Source organism: Neovison vison, chromosome 12, assembly GCF_020171115.1.
Source record: "Neovison vison isolate M4711 chromosome 12, ASM_NN_V1, whole genome shotgun sequence".
NCBI classification, from domain to species: domain Eukaryota; kingdom Metazoa; phylum Chordata; class Mammalia; order Carnivora; family Mustelidae; genus Neogale; species Neogale vison.
Genome location: NC_058102.1, coordinates 111,991,868 through 112,009,088, shown reverse-complemented (window position 1 = coordinate 112,009,088; position 17,221 = coordinate 111,991,868). Strand labels below are relative to the sequence as shown.

At 39.5% G+C, this 17,221-nt stretch overlaps 1 pseudogene; it reads right to left on the bottom strand.

Annotated features, from left to right (window-relative positions):
• Window positions 1-15,113: 15,113 nt before the first annotated feature.
• LOC122892213 lies at window positions 15,114-16,092 on the bottom strand (annotated as a pseudogene).
• Between the last annotated feature and the right edge of the window lie 1,129 nt (window positions 16,093-17,221).

Genomic DNA, 17,221 nt, shown 5'->3' with positions numbered 1-17,221 from the left:
TCAAAAAGAACCCCTAGTGTAAGATTTATATACTATCAGGACAAACACACAAAAAACAGAAATACTGGTGGAAGAGAAAGATGGGGAGTGGTTGTAAATTCTCAGTGTAGGTGAGGAAGATTGTTTTCATTCTTCCTGGGTGTATCTTGATATCTTTGTTAAAGGACTCAACTTTCCTAAGATAAATAGGGATTAAAAATTAGTTTACCTATAGGGGTAGTATTTTTTGGGGAAAGGGGAATACTTTGAAGATTAACTCTATATGAGTATAAGAAGATAAAAATAAATAGGAATAAACTAGACTAAACTAAACTAAAATTTTAAAAAAAGAGGAAATTCAAAAAATAGAAATGCAAAAGAAAAACATAGGTGGATGTATCAAAAAGTTTAGGTTAGAAAGTTATTAAGGAATATGATACTCTTGGCAGCTTGCTGTGATGGTTATTAGGTTAAAAAAATTACCTATATATAAAAAAATGGACCAGAATAGTGGCAATGAATGAAAAATAAAAGTTTTCCTATGAAGTAGTGGTTGTTCTCTTGTAGTCCTTTTTTTCTCTCTCTCTTTTATTTGTTTATTTTTTCTTTTTTGGTTTCTTTTCTCGGGAAGGGGCCTAACACGTCGGTTTTCAGTCAATGATGTTCCCTGACTTAAGTCCTCCCAATCCCCTCAAGGGGGTGGGCTCTAAGGAAACTGTATTTTTTTCCAGGCTTTTGTTCTCTGGCAGTTTTTATGTTTGTTCACTTTTTTTTTTACATTGACCGGTTTTGATGTTTTTTGTAGTTTTAGAGGAAAACAAACCGCACCCTGATCTCCCTCTCAGGGAGAAGCCTCAGTCTGGGTGTAGAGCCTAAATAAGTTCCCCCTTGGCCGCTGGCAGAGCAGGTTCCAATTCGTGGTCCCTGGGGACGCAGGATCTTTTGCTTGTACCCAAAGCCAAAGCACTGCAGGCTGTCTGGGCAGCTCCAGACCACCAGAGAGGTCCCAAGCAGCAATCACACACAGATTTTCCCGCTGGCTTGGGCTGGGAGTGCCAGGTCTTTCTGGGTCTAAGATCATCCGGCTAGTGCGCACCAATTTCATGGGAGGCTGAAGTTCGCACGTGGGCCTCAGTATCTGAGAACAGGGCAAAGGTCTGAGAGCACCAGGTTGGGCCTTCGCGCACCTCTGTGGGGGGATATTTTGGTGCAGGCTCTGAAAAAATGGCGCGTATCAAAGGGCACCGGCTGGGCCTTTGTACCTCTCTCAGGGGACTATCTCAGGCTCTGTAGCAGGTCTCTCGCGTTCTGCAGCCCGGTGTGGCTCCCATCCCCTCACAGGAAACGGACCCCAGGCAATCTCGGGCACGCTGGTGGCTTAGGGACCAAGAGCTGGTTTCTCCACCGCAATCTCTCTGCCTCAGCACCAGGGGAGGCTGTCCTGGGACCGGGGACTTAAGCCCCTGTCCCTAGCCATCCCGATTCTCACAATTTCCCCCAGGGATCCTTTGCTCTTGGGAGTGCTTTCAACCAGTCTCCAAGTTAATGCTGGTCCCCAGATGCAGGGCACTCTCGCTCGTATTGGGGTATTACTTAACAACTGGCCCCCTCTGGTGGCTCCCTCCCCCTTTTATTTATCATCCGATAACAGTTCGCCATTCTCATTCCTCTTTACCTGCCCACTAGCAACTTCTCCCCCTGTAGAGATCCAGACATGTATAATTCTGATCTCAGGCTGATTTCATGGGTGATTAGAGTTCTTTGGTAGGTAATTGATCAGGTAGCATAAGTCTGGCTGAAGACAAAGCAAAAGCTGGTGCCTTGCACCCCCCTCTCCATCCATTCCACCTCAGTCATATGTGTAGCATCCCTCAGGCAGCCCTGACTATCATGGACAATAAGCAAATAGTTAACTTGCAGAGCTCACAATCCTGCTAGACAGGAGTCTCCCTTGGCTTACAAATGTCCTAAATCTCACTATCAAAGATGATTGATAGCAGTTTTGTGACATCCCACCAAAAAGTCTCCGAACTATCTTAATGTTAATGGCTGGTCTAAAGACAACATTGATCAAGACGCAAGGGCAAGGCCTCCGGTAGGCCTCGGATATCCTGGCACCTTGTAGGCCCACTTTAGCATATGAAAACTCCATTGAAACCTTCCTTCCCCTCATCATCCCCCAACCGCAGGGTACATAACCTGCCATCCCTCTCAACCCGGGGCAGCAGCTCTCCTGCTCACGGGTCCTGTCCCCGTGCTTTAATAAGTGGCGGGGGGGTGGGAGGTTGGGGTACCAGGTGGTGGGTATTATAGAGGGCACAGCTTGCATGGAGCACTGGGTGTGGTGAAAAAATAATGAATACTGTTTTTCTGAAAATAAATAAATTGGGAGAAAAAAAAATAGCACAACTACAAAAAAATAAAATAAAATAAACCACCATTTTGCACCAAAGATGTCTCAAGAATTCTTTCATGGTCATCAGCTCCGGACCTCAGCCCACTGAACCTCACCTAGGTTCTGGAACTTCATCATAGTCAGCTCACTTTGGGGTACTAGTTGAAAAGGTGCCTCCTCCTACTTCCCAGCCATCTTGTCCCCTAATTGTAGGGGATCTTAACACACTAGTCTCAGCAATAGATTGATCATCTAAGCAGATAATCAGCAAAGAAAGAAGAGCTTTGAATGACACATTAGACTGGATGGACCTCCTAGATATATACAGAACATGCTACTCTAAAATGACAGAATACACTTATTGAGCATGCATGGGACTTTCTCCAGAATAGACCACCCACTAGGGCACAAATCAGGGCTCAACCAATACCAAAAGATTGAGATTATTCCCTGCATATTCTAAGACAACAATGCTTTGAAACTGGAACAAAACCACATGAAAAAAGTTTGGAAGGAATTCAAACACTAGTAAACTAAGGAACATCCTTCTCAAGAATGGCTGGATAAACCAAGAAATCAAAGGAGAACTTAAAAAATACATGGAAACCAATGATAATGAAGACGCCTTGGTCTAAAACCTATGGGATACAGCAAAGGCAGTCTTAAGCCCCAAGTCCTAAGGGGGAAATATATAGCCATCCAAGTCTCACTAAAAAAAAATAAGTAAATAAAAAAATAAAAATCCCATGTATACCAACTGTCTTTACACCTGAAAGATCTGAAGGATCTGGAAAATCAACAACAAATTAAGCCCACTCCACACAAATTAAGGAAAATAATCAAGATTGCAGCAGAGATAAATGTGTTAAACACCATATATTATAGAACACATCAATGGAACCAGAAGCTGCTTTTTGAAGGCATTATGGAGGGCACATATTGCATGGAGCACTGGGTATGGTGCATAAACAATGAACTCTGGAACACTGAAAAGAAGTTATTAAAAATTTTTTAAAAAATTTAAAAAGAATCAAGAAGATCAATAAAGCATTGTACAGACTAATCTAAAAGAAAAGAGAGAGGTCCCAAATTAATAAAATTATGAATGAAAGGGGAGAGATCATTCACTAACACTAAGGAAATAGAAACAATTATCATAAATTATTATCAGCAGCTATATGCCAACAAGTTAAACAACTAGAAGAAATGGATATATTCCAAGAAATGTATAAACTTCCAAAAATGAAGCAGGAAGAAATTGACCAACCTGAATAGACCAATATCTGGTAATGAGATTGAAGCAATGATCAAACCCCCCCACAAGCTGTGCCTGGGTGGCTGAGGGGGTTAAATCCTCTGCCTTCAGCTTAGGTCATGACCTCAGGATCCTGGGATCAAGCCCTGCATCAGGCTCTGGGCACAGCAGGGAGCCTACCTCCCTTCCTCTCTCTCTGCCTGCCTCTCTGCCTACTTGTGGTCTCTGTCGGTCAAACAGATAAATAAAATCTATGAAAAAAATTTTTAAAAAGAACAAATAAATAAATAAAAGGAAAACCTTCCACAAAACAAGAGCTTAGGACCTAATAGATTCCCTGGGGAATTCTACCAAACAGCCAAAAAACAAATACTACCTATTATCTTGACTCTGTTTTAAAAATAAAAATTGAAGAAAAACTTCCAGACACTTTCTATGATGCCAGCATTACCTTTATCCCAAAACCAGGCAAATGCCTCATCAAAAAGGAGAATTTCAGACCAATATTCCTGATGAATATGGTTGTGAATATTCTCAAAACAATCCTAGCTAATAGGATCCACCAGTACATTAAAAAGATGAGCTACCATGATCTGATGGGGTTTATCCCTGAGTTGCAAGGGTGGTTCAACACTCGCAAATCAATGTGATAGAACAAATCAATAAAAGAAGAGAGAAGAAAGACTTGGTCCTCTCAATTAATTCAGAAAAAGCCTTTCTCAAAATACAGCAATCGTTCATGAATAAAACTCTTCCAAGTGTAGGCGTAGAGGGAATATTACACAACTTCATAAAATCTGTCAATGAAAACCCACAGCAAATATAATTCTCAGTTAAGAAAAATTGACAGCATTCCCATTGAGATCAGGAACATGACAAAGGTACCCCCTCTTACCACTGTTGTTCAAAACAGTAATAGAAATCCTAGCAACAGCAATCAGAAAACATAAATAAATAAAAGGTATTCAAATTGGCAATGAAGAAGTCGAACTCTCTCTCCTCACAGATGACATGATAATATATATGGAAATCCCAAAGGACTCTACACCAAAACTCCTACATCTCCTACAGGATGCAGTAATGTGGCAGGATACAAAATGCACAGAAATCTGTAACTTACTTATACAATAACACAGAAAATATATAAAGATAAATTTGAGAATTGATTTCATTTAATATAGTATCAAGATCTACAAAATAACTTGAAATAAACTTAAGCAAAGAGGTAAAGATCTATATACAAAGAACTACAGAACACTCCTAAAAGAATTTGAAGAAGACACAAAAAGATGGAAAAGCATTCCATGCTAATGGATCAGAAGAATAAACCTTGTTAAAATGTCTATACTGCCCAAAGCACCAAAATGACTAGGAGGAGGAATGCCCAACAGAAGAAAAATACAGAGGATGGACCCTCTGCAACAGAGCTAACGGCTATCAACATAGACAATATGTCGGAAAGAGAATTCAGGCTAACAATTATCCAGGCAATAGCTAGGTTGAAGAAAGCCATGGATGACCAAACAGAATTGATTAGGGCTGAACTGAAAGCGATCAGACAGGATGTTCACAATGTTAGGGCGGAGCTTAAAGCTACTAGGGAGGAGGTCCACAATGCTCTCAATGAGTTCCAATCTAATCTCAACTCTCTCAAAGCTAGGATAACTGAGACAGAAGATAGAATTAGTGATCTGGAAGACAAACAGATAGAGAGAAAGGATCCGAAGGAAGCCTGGAACAAACAGCTTAGATCCCACGAAAGCAGAATCAGGGAAATAAATGATGCCATGAAGGGTTCCAATGTCAGATTTATTGGAATCCCTGAAGGGGAGGAGAAAGAAAGAAGTCGAGAAGATATCGTGGAACAAGTCCTTCATGAAAATTTTCCGAATCTTGCGAATGAAACCAGCGTTCATGTACTAGAGGCTGAACGGTCTCCACCCAAGATTATACATTCCAAAAAAACATCACGACACCTGATGGTCATATTGAGGAATTATAATTGTAGGTATAATCTCTTGAAAGCCGCCAGGGCAAAGAAGCTCCTTACTTACAGAGGGAAGCCAATCAGAATAGCGTCAGACCCACCTGGCAAACCAGAAAAGGCTGGCAAGATATATTCAGGGCACTAAATGAGAAGAACATGCAGCCAAGAATACTTTATCCAGCAAGACTGACATTAAAAATGGATGGAGATCTTACACTGTTGGTGGGAATGCAAGTTGGTGCAGCCTCTTTGGAGAACAGTGTGGAGATTCCTCAAGAAATTAAAAATAGAGCTTCCCTACGACCCTGCAATTGCACTCCTGGGTATTTACCCCAAAGATACAGATGTCGTGAAAAGAAGGGCCATCAGTACCCCAATGTTTATAGCAGCAATGGCCACAGTCGCCAAACTATGGAAAGAACCAAGATGCCCTTCAACGGATGAATGGATAAGGAAGATGTGGTCCATATACACTATGGAGTATTATGCCTCCATCAGAAAGGACGAATATCCAACTTTTGTAGCCACATGGACGGGACTGGAAGAGATTATGCTGAGTGAAATCAGTCAAGCAGAGAGAGTCAATTATCATATGGTTTCACTCATTTGTGGAGCATAACCAATAGCATGGAGGACAAGGGGCGTTAGAGAGTAGTAGGGAATTTGGGTAAATTGGAAGGGGAGGTGAACCATGAGAGACTATGGACTCTGAAAAACAGTCTGAGGGGTTTGAAGTGGCGGGGGGGTGGGAGGTTGGGGTACCAGGTGGTGGGTATTATAGAGGGCACAGCTTGCATGGAGCACTGGGTGTGGTGAAAAAATAATGAATACTGTTTTTCTGAAAATAAATAAATTGGGAAAAAAAAAAAGAAAAAAAAAAAATGGATGGAGAGATAAAGAGTTTCCAAGACCGGCAATGCTTAAAAGACTATGCAACCACCAAGCCGACACTGCAGGAAATATTAAGGGGGGTCCTATAAAAGAGGAAAAATCCCAAGAGTAGCATTGAACAGAAATATAGAGACAGTCTACAGAAAGAAAGACTTCAAAGGTAACTCGAAGTCAATAAAAATGTATCTATCAATAATAACTCTCAAAGTGAATGGCCTAAAAGCACCCATAAAATGGCACAGGGTTGCAGATTGTAAAAAACGACAGGACCCATCGATATGTTGTCTACAAGAGACGCATTTTGAACCTAAAGATACACGCAGACTGAAAGTGAAGGGATAGAGAAGCATCTTTCATGCCAGTGGGGCTCAAAAGAAGGCTGGGGTAGTGATTCTCATATCAGATAAATTAGACTTCAAACTAAAGACTGTAGTCAGAGATACAGAAGGACACTACATAATCCTTAAAGGGACTATCCACCAAGATGATCTAACAATTGTAAATATCTATGCTCCCAATATGGGAGCAGCCAATTACTTAAGAAAACTGTTAATCAAGATAAAGAGTTATATTGATATGAATACACTAATCGTAGGAGATCTTAACACGCCTCTTTCAGAATTAGACAGATCATCGAAGCAGAAAATCAATAAAGAAACAAGAGCATTGAATGACACATTGGACCCGATGGACCTCATAGATATATAAGGAAAATTCCACCCTAAAACAACAGAATACTCATTCTTCTCAAGTGCATATGGAACCTTCTCCAGAATAGACAACATACTGGGTCACAAATCAGGACCCAACCCATACCAAAGACTGAGATGACTCCCTGCATATTCTCAGATCACAATGCTTTGAAACTGGAGCTCAATCACAAGGAAAAGTTCAGAAGGAACTCAAACACCTGGAAGCTAAAGACCACCTTGCTTAAGAATGCTTGGATCAACCAGGAGATCAAAGAAGAACTGAAACAATTCATGGAAACCAATGAGAATGAAGACCCTTCGGTCCAAAACCTATGGGACACAGCAAAGGTGGTCCTTAGGGGAAAATACATAGCCATCCAAGCCTCCCTCAAAAAAATTGAAAAATATAGAACACATCAGCTGTCTCTACACCTTAAAGAACTGGAGAATCAACAACAAATCAAACCAACTCCACACATAAGAAGGGAAATCATCAAGATTAGAGCTGAGATCAATGAGGGAGAAACCAGAGATACAGTAGAACGTATCAATGAAACTAGAAGCTGGTTTTTTGAAAGAATCAATAAGATCGATAAGCCACTGGCCACACTAATCCAAAAGAAAAGAGAGAAAGCCCAAATTCATAAAATTATGAATGAAAAGGGAGAGATCACAACTAACACCAAGGAAGTAGAAACAATCATCAGAATTTATTATGGACAGTTATATGCCAATAAGCTTAGCAACCTAGATGAAATGGATGCATTCCTGGAAAAATATAAACTACCAACATTGAGCCAGGAAGAAATCGACAACCTGAATAGACCGATATCTAATAACGAGATTGAATCAGTGATCAAAAACCTCCCAAAAAACAAGAGCCCAGGACCTGATGGATTCCCTGGGGAATTCTACAAACCTTCAAAGAAGAAATAACACCTATTCTCCTGAAATGTTTCAAAAAATTGAAGCAGAAGGAAAACTTCCTGACTCTTTTTATGAAGTCAGCATTACCCTGATCCCCAAACCAGGCAAGGACCCTACCAAAAAGGAGAATTTTAGAACAATATCACTATTGAATATGGATGCTAAGATTCTCAACAAGATTCTAGCCAACAGGATCCAACAGCACATTAAAAAGATTATCCACCATGATCAGGTGGGATTCATCCCTGGGCTACAAGGATGGTTCAACATTCGTAAATCAATCAATGTGATACAACAAATTAATATGAGAAGAGAGAAGAACCACATGGTCCTCTCAATTGATGCAGGAAAAGCATTTGACAAAATTTAACATCCATTCCTGATTAAAACGCTTCAAAGTATACGGATAGAAGGAACATTCCTGAACCTCATCAAATCTATCTATGAAAGACCCACAGCAAATATAATCCTCAATGGGAAAAAGCTTGCAGCCTGCCCATTGAGATCAGGAACAAGACAAGGATGCCCACATTCACCACTCTTGTTCAACATAGTATTATAAGTCCTAGCAACAGCAATCAGACAACAGAGAGAAATAAAAGGTATCCAAATGGGTAATGAAGAAGTCAAACTCTCTCTCTTTGCAGATGACATGATTCTTTATATGGAAAACCCAAAAGACTCCACCCCCAAACTACTAGAACTCATACAGCAATTCAGCAACGTGGCAGGATACAAAGTCAATGTGCAGAAATCAGTGGCTTTCTTATACACTAACAATGAAAATACAGAAAGGGAAATTAGAGAATCGATTCCATTTACTATAGCACCAAGAACCATAAGATACCTGGGAATAAACCTAACCAAAGAAGTAAAGGATCTGTACTCAAGGAACTACAGAACACTCATGAAACAAATGAAAAAAACACAAATAGATGGAAGAGCATTCCATGCTCTTGGATCGGAAGAATAAACATTCCAAAATGTCTATACTGCCTAGAGCAATCTATACTTTTAATGCCATTCCGATCAAAATTCCACTGACATTCTTCAAAGAGCTGTAGCAAATAATCCTATAATTTGTATGGAATCAGAAGAGACCCCGAATCACTAAGAAAATGTTGAAAAACAAAAATAAAGCTGCCGGCAACACCTTACCTGATTTCAAGCTTTATTACAAAGCTGTGATCACCAAGACAGCATGGGACTGGCATAAAAACAGACACATAGACCAGTGGAACAGAGTAGAGAGCCCAGATATGGACCCTCAACTCTATGGTCAATTAATCTTTGACAAAACAGGAAAAAATATACAGTGGAAAAAAGACAGTCTCTTCCATAAATGGTGCTGGGAAAACTGGACAGCTATATGTAGAAGAATGAAACTCGACCATTCTCTTACACCGTACACAAAGATCAACTCAAAATGGATAAAAGACCTCAACGTGAGACTGAAATCCATCAGAATACTAGAGAAGAACATAGGCAGTAATCTCTTCGATATCAGCCACAGCAACTTCTTTCAAGATACGTCTCCAAAGGCAAAGGAAACAAAAGCGAAAATAAACTTCTGGGACTTCATCAAAATCAAAAGCTTCTGCACAGCAAAGGAAACAGTCAACAAAACAAAGAGGCAACCCACGGAATGGGAGAAGATATTTGCAAATGACAGTACAGACAAAAGGTTGATATCCAGGATCTATAATGAACTCCTCAAACTCAACACACACGAAACAGACAAACACGTCAAAAATGGGCAGAAGATATGAACCGACACTTCTACAATCAAGACATACAAATGGCTATCAGACACATGAAAAAATGCTCATCATCATTAGTCCTCAGGGAGATTCAAATTAAAACCACATTGAGATATCACCTTACACCAGTTAGAATGGTCAAAATTAACAAAACAGGAAACAACATGTGATGGAGAGGATGTGGAGAAAGGGGACCTTCTTACACTGTTCGTGGGAATGCAGGTTGGTGCAGCCTCTTTCGAGAACAGTGTGGAGATTCCTCAAGAAATTAAAAATAGAGCTTCCCTATGACCCTGCCATTGCACTCCTGGGTATTTACCCCAAAGACACAGATGTCGTGAAAAAAGGGCAATCTGTACCCCAATGTTTATAGCAGCAATGGCCACGGTCGCCAAACTATGGAAAGAACCAAGATGCCCTTCAATGGATGAATGGATAAGGAAGATGTGGTCCATATACACTATGGAGTATTACGCCTCCATCAGAGAGGATGAATACCCAACATTTGTTGCAACATGGACGGGACTGGAAGAGATTATGCTGAGTGAAAGAAGTCAAGCAGAGAGAGCCAATTATCATATGGTTTCACTTATTTGTGGAGCATAACAAATAGCACGGAGGACAAGGGGTGTTCGAGAGGAGAAGGAAATTTGGGTAAATTGGAAGGGGGGTGGTGAACCATGAGAGACTATGGACTCTTAAAATCAATCTGAGGGGTTTGAAGTGGCGGGGGGGTGGGAGGTTAGGGTACCAGGTGGTGGGTATTATAGAGGGCACGGCTTGAATGGAGCACTGGGTGTGGTGAAAAAATAATGAATAATGTTTCTCTGAAAATAAATAAATTGGAAAAAAAAGATCGAAGCTTCTGCACATGGAAAGCAACAGCCAACAAAACAAGGAGGCAACCCACGGAATCGGAGTTGATATTCACAAATAACACTACCGACAAAAGGCTGATATCCAAGATCTCTAAAGGACTCCTCAAATTCAATACCCCTAAAACAGATAACCATGTCAAAAAATGGGCGAAGATGTGAACAGACAGTTTTCCAATGAAGATGAACAAATGGCTATAAGACATAAAAAAAGTTTCAACATCACTAGGCGTCATGGAAATTCAAATCAAAATCAAATTGAGATCCCACATTACATAAGTTTGAATGGCCAGAATTAACAGGTCCGGAAACAAGTGTTGGTGGAAAGGCAAGTTGGTGTAGCCACTTGGAAAACAGTGTGGAGATCTCAAAAAATTTATAAAAGGAGCTACCCTATGACCCTGCAATTGCACTACTGGGTATTTACCAGAGGATACAGATGTAGTGAAATGAAAGGCCATTGTACCCCAATGTTCAGAACAGTAATGGCCACAATCACCAAATCACGGAAAGAGCTTAGATGCACTTCTGAGACAAATGGATTTAAAAAACGTAGTCCATTTATACAAGGGAATGTTACACAGACATCAGAAAGGATTAATACCCAGCTTTTGTATGAACATGGTCGTGAGTAGAAGAGATTATGCCAAGTGAAATAAGTCAAGCAGAGAAAGTCAATTATCATATCGTTTCACTTACTTATGGAACATAAGGAATAACTTGAAGGACATTATGAGAAGGAAATAAAAAGTGAATTAGGGTAAGTCTTAGGGGGAGAGGAACCATGAAACATGGAGGACTCTGAGAAACAAACTGAGGGTTTTGTAGCGGAGGCAGGGAGGGATGGGTGAGTCTGGTGTTGGGTATCAGGGAGGGCAGGTTTTGCACGGAACACTGGTGTAGAGAATAAAAAATGAATCTTGGAACACTGAAAAAATTAAATTAAAATTAAAGGAAAGAAAATTGAAGAAGTGATTTAAAAACATACAAAAGATTGATATCCAGGATCTATAATGAACTCCTCAAACTCAACACACACGAAACAGGCAAACATATCAAAAAATGGGCAGAAGATATGAACAGACACTTCACCAATCAAGACATGCAAATGGCTATCAGACACATGAAAAAATGCTCATCATCATTAGCCCTCAGGGAGATTCAAATTAAAACCACATTGAGATATCACCTTACACCAGTTAGAATGGCCAAAATTAACAAAACAGGAAACAGCATGTGTTGGAGAGGATGTGGAGAAACGGGAACCCTCTTACACTGTAGGTGGGAATGCAAGTTGGTGCAGCCTCTTTGGAGAACTGTGCGGAGATTCCTCAAGAAATTAAAAATAGAGCTTCCCTCTGACCCTGCAATTACACTCCTGGGTATTTACCCCAAAGACACAGATGTTGTGAAAAGAAGGGCCATCTGTACCCCAATGTTTATAGCAGCAAGGGCCACGGTCGCCAAACTATGGAAAGAACCAAGATGCCCTTCAACGGATGAATGGATAAGGAAGATGTGGTCCATATACACTATGGAGTATTATGCCTCCATCAGAAAGGATGATACCCAACTTTTGTAGCAACATGGATGGGACTGGAAGAGATTATGCTGAGTGAAAGAAGTCAAGCAGAGAGAGCCAATTATCATATGGTTTCACTTATTTGTGGAGCATAACAAATAGCATGGAGGACAAGGGGTGTTAGAGAGGAGAAGGGTGTTGGGGTAAATTGGATAGGGAGGTGGACCACGAGACTATGGACTCTGAAAAACAATCTGAGGGGTTTGAAGTGGCGGGGGGGGTGGGAGGTTGTGGTACCAGGTGGCGGGTATTATAGAGGGCACAGCTTGCATGGAGCACTGGGTGTGGTGAAAAAATAATGAATAATGTTTTTCTAAAAATAAATAAATTGGAAAAAAATAAAATAAAAAAATAAAAACATACATTGGAAAAGAAAAACAAATTGGGAAATATAAAGTATTTATACTTTATATAAAATATAAAAAATATTTGAAATGTGAGCAGCGTTTAAAAAAATAGAAAGAAAAAAAAAGAATAAGAAAAGACACTGAAATAAAGTAAAATTATAGCCTGAAGTTAAGCAAGTCATGAGGAACACCTGGAGCTTATTTTAATATTTTTACCCTGGTGCTGGAGTTTTATAGATCTTTCGGAAATAAGCTTATCATTCAGTTGTGCTTCCAGTCAGGTGTCCTTGATGGGTGGAGTTGTCCAATTCTCTCGACAGGGGAATGGGCTTAATATGAGCTGGTTGGCTGCTCAGCTATTTTTCCCCAGAGTATTTCTGCTTCTCTTTCGAGGGTCAGAGGAAACATGGCAGTGAAGAAACCTCTGGCCCAGAGCATCAACATCACAGTCCCTTCTCTCCTTTGCAACAAATCTTCTAGGTCATTCTGTGTCCACTGGGGGTATCACGGTGAGCTGCAAGCATCTCTGAGATTTGTGGGTTTGCAATGGATAGTGGCCATGGACTCACATGTGCATCCGTTATCTGCAACTCCTAGGTTACAATGAGGGGGGAACTCCAGCATCTCCTCATGGGCTACACTGCTCAAGAGCTGTCCCTGTAATGGGCACAAATATCCCCTAGGATTTAGACAGCCATGACTCCTAGTCCTTTTCAGAGTGGTCAGGCAGAGGGCAGTCTCCCTACCGGCTCAGCTCATAGTTTATGGTGTTTGGAACTAAAAATCACCTCTAGGGTCACTGACCATAACCAGTTTTCCTGCTCTACTATTTGGGCAATCTATCAGATTGGGCTCCCTCATTTTCCTGAATCTCCAGGAATCCTGGAATCTCCCTCATTTTCCTGAATCTCCTGGAGATCCCCCTACAGCTCTGGCTACTTGTCCCCTATACCATTTTAAAAAGGGGGTGCCTCTAACTCCAATAGATTTCTAAGGGTCTCTCCTTTTTTTTTTGCTCCTATGTTATATCAATTTCTCTTTTTAAAATGTTTTTAATTATTAAATTTATTTTCAGTGTACAACAACTCATTGTTAATGCACCACCTGCAGTGCTCCATGCAATAAGTGCCCTCCATAATATCCAACACCAGGCTCACCGAACCTCCAACCAGCCGCCCCTTCAAAACCCTCAGATTATTTTCCAGAATCCATTAGTCTCTCATGGTTCATCTTCCTTCCGTTTCCCCCAAAATCCTTTCTAATCTCCATCTCCCCATGTCCTCCGTGTTATTTGATATGCTCCACAAATAAGTGAAACCATATGATAATTGATTCTCTCTGCTTGACTTACGTCACTCAGCATAATCTCTTCCAGTCCCATCTCATGTTGATACAAATGTTGGGTATTCATCAGTTCTGAAGGAGGCATAATAATCCATAGTGTCTATGGGCCACATCTTCCCTATCCATTTGTCCTTTGAAGGACATCTTGGTTCTTTCCACAATTTGGGACTGTTACAATTGCTGCTATGAACATTGGGGTACATGTGGCCCTTGTTTTCACTACATCTGTATCTTTGGGATTAATACCCAGTAGTGCAATTTCTGGGTAATAGGGAAGCTCTACTTATAATCAGCAAAAATGTTTAAAGTAGAAGTATGTAAATGTATCCCCAAGCTACTCGAAAATATTTTCAGCAAAATTTTGATCTGATGACAAGTATAATGTATCTATATTTCCCTTGCCAAATGAACAACATGTGTAAATATTTCTGATCCTCTCATACATGACTCCATAACCCCACCAAATTCACTTCTTTTTTTTTTTTTTTTGCTGCACTGCATCCATATATCAGGATATTCAGAAGAACCTATATTTTTCATATTTACTTTTGAATGATTGTGACAACTTCTTCTATACTACTGTTTAATAGTAGGTTATTAAATATATAAATTATGAATAAATACAAAACAGAAGCTTACTATAAAATGCCTCTAAGGATACATTTTTGTCTTTTTAGACTTAAATTTTTAGTGTGTTCTTTTTTTAAGATTTTATTTATTTATTTGATAGACAAAGATCACAAGTAAGCAGAGAAGCAGGCAGAGATAGAAGAGGAAGCAGGCTCCCTGCTGAGTGGAGAGCCCAACAGGGTGCTTGATCCCAGGACCTTGGGATCATTACCTGAGCCAAAGGCAGAGGCTTTAACCCACTCAGCCACCCAGGTGTCCTTTAGTGAGTGTTCTTAAGTTGTCAAAGCATGAATAGGGATTTCTTATTTGTAATATTAGATCCTTTTCCCAGTGACATACTCAGATAATTCAACAGTTCAGAAGGGAAATTATATTGATAAATGATATATTTTAATGGCCTTATTTATTATTGTCAGTTATATTGATAGAATTCCAATCAACTTCTCAATTTATTGCTGAAAACATGACTTTTAAAGTAGAATGAGCCTCAGCAATTTCCTATACATTTCCTGAATAAACATTCTCCTCATTTTATTAATGGCATATTTCCTTTGTTCATTTCTAAGACTGTAGATAATAGGGTTGAAGAGTGAAGGGTTATGGAATAGAAGACAGAAAGGACCATGTCCTGGATAGTGGACTATCAGATGGCCTCAGGTATACATAAAATACTGACACCACAAGGAAGTAAGGGACAGAAGTAGAAAAAAGTTTTTTTCTGTCTGCTCCACTTGGAAATGTGAGAACGGTAGAAAATATGTGAATGTAAGACCTGATGATGAAAATGAAACAGTGACCATCAATCCCCAGATCAGAGGCAATGATCACTATCTCATTACTAAAGGTATCAGAGCAGGAGAACTTTATCAGTGAGGTGATATTACAAAACATAACATAACAAAACAAACTGATGGATGACATTAGGCAGACAGAAGGGCAGCAGGAATGTGTTGCCAGTGTGCACATCTTCATATATGAGACCACTGAGTATGGAAGCCAGAGTCATTTGGATGCAGATTTGAGGTTTCATGATCATAGGGTAGTGAAGTGGTTTGCAGATTGCCACATGGCAGTCATGGACCATGATAATCAGAAACAGAAGCTCCACATACACAAAGAAAACCACTAGGAAGTCCTGAGCTACACACCCAGCCTTTGAAATGCTACTGCTGTCAAGCAGGGAATTGATGCATGAGTTAGGAACTGTTACAGAAATGTAGCAGGCATCCAAGATGGACAGATTCCTGAGGAAGAAATACATGGGTGTGTGAAGACTCCTGTCAAGGTTGGTGACAGTAACAGTGATAATGTTCCCCATTAGAGTGACTACATACATCAGAGACAAGGTTATCCATGCAAAATCTATAATTCCCACACATCAGAAAACCCCATGAGGAGAAATCCCATCATGATGGTGGAATTTAACATTTGTGAGTAATGCACTTTTTACCTGGAAAGTAGGAAGTGAAATCCAGAGCTCATGAAGAATCAAATTATGAAAATATCATTCTTAAATAGTTTAGTCTTGACCCCTACCTAATTCTAATCTATATTGAAACCCCTAATTTTTTAAAAATGTGTTTTTTAATTTTTTATAAGCATATAATGTATTATTAGCCCCACGAGTACTGGTCTGTGAATCGCCAAGTTTACACACTTCACAGCACTCACCATTGCACATACCCTCCCCAATGTCCATAACCCCAGAAGCCCCTAATATTTTTGAAAGAAAATTAAGTGGTCCTCCTTTAGTCTATGGGGTATTATTATTTTTCCTTTATACTATTTTATTTCAACAACAGTAATGAAGTGAAAATTACAGCTTACAATAAACATATACAAGTTCAATCCATATTTCTATACTCTTCCATTGGAGGATGTACTTTTCTCATGATCAGTTATGTATAAATATAGACATATATTACATAAATAAAGGTGCATTTGAATGAAATTTTGGAGATAATGTTGTTGAACACTGGATAATTAGAATAAAATATTTTTGATGTTTTTAGTTTTACATTTTTATTTGGGGGTATGGACAATATGGCGTAAAATGATTTTTTTCTAGAACTAATGTTCTATGCAAATAGTGAAAAATTATCTTCTGTTCCTATGACAAAATATTGATATCATTTGTAACCTTACATACTCTATAATCTCAAATGGAGTATAAACCCATAAGCTGATACATTTACCTACTCTGACTTTATTACTACGTTTTGGTTATATTTTTATACTTCAAAATTTTTTTCTGGTTCATTTATCTCTACTCTTAAAGAAAGAATGAAAGGGCCAAGTATTATTATTTCCGGAGTGCCTCTTGAACTTACCCCTAATGCTCTTTCTTTATCATCTTCAATTTTCCAACTTTTCAAAACTTCTTTGATTCTACTAGCTGAAAACAAAGCAACAAAATTATAGCACAATATCTTCCAATAGTAATTTAGCCTTTTTTCTGTTAAATTACAGACTGTTTTTCTCACTTCAATCTTCAGCTTGTTCAACAACTTTTTTTAGAATTTCTTCCTGTGATTCTGCATAACTTAACAAGATGTTG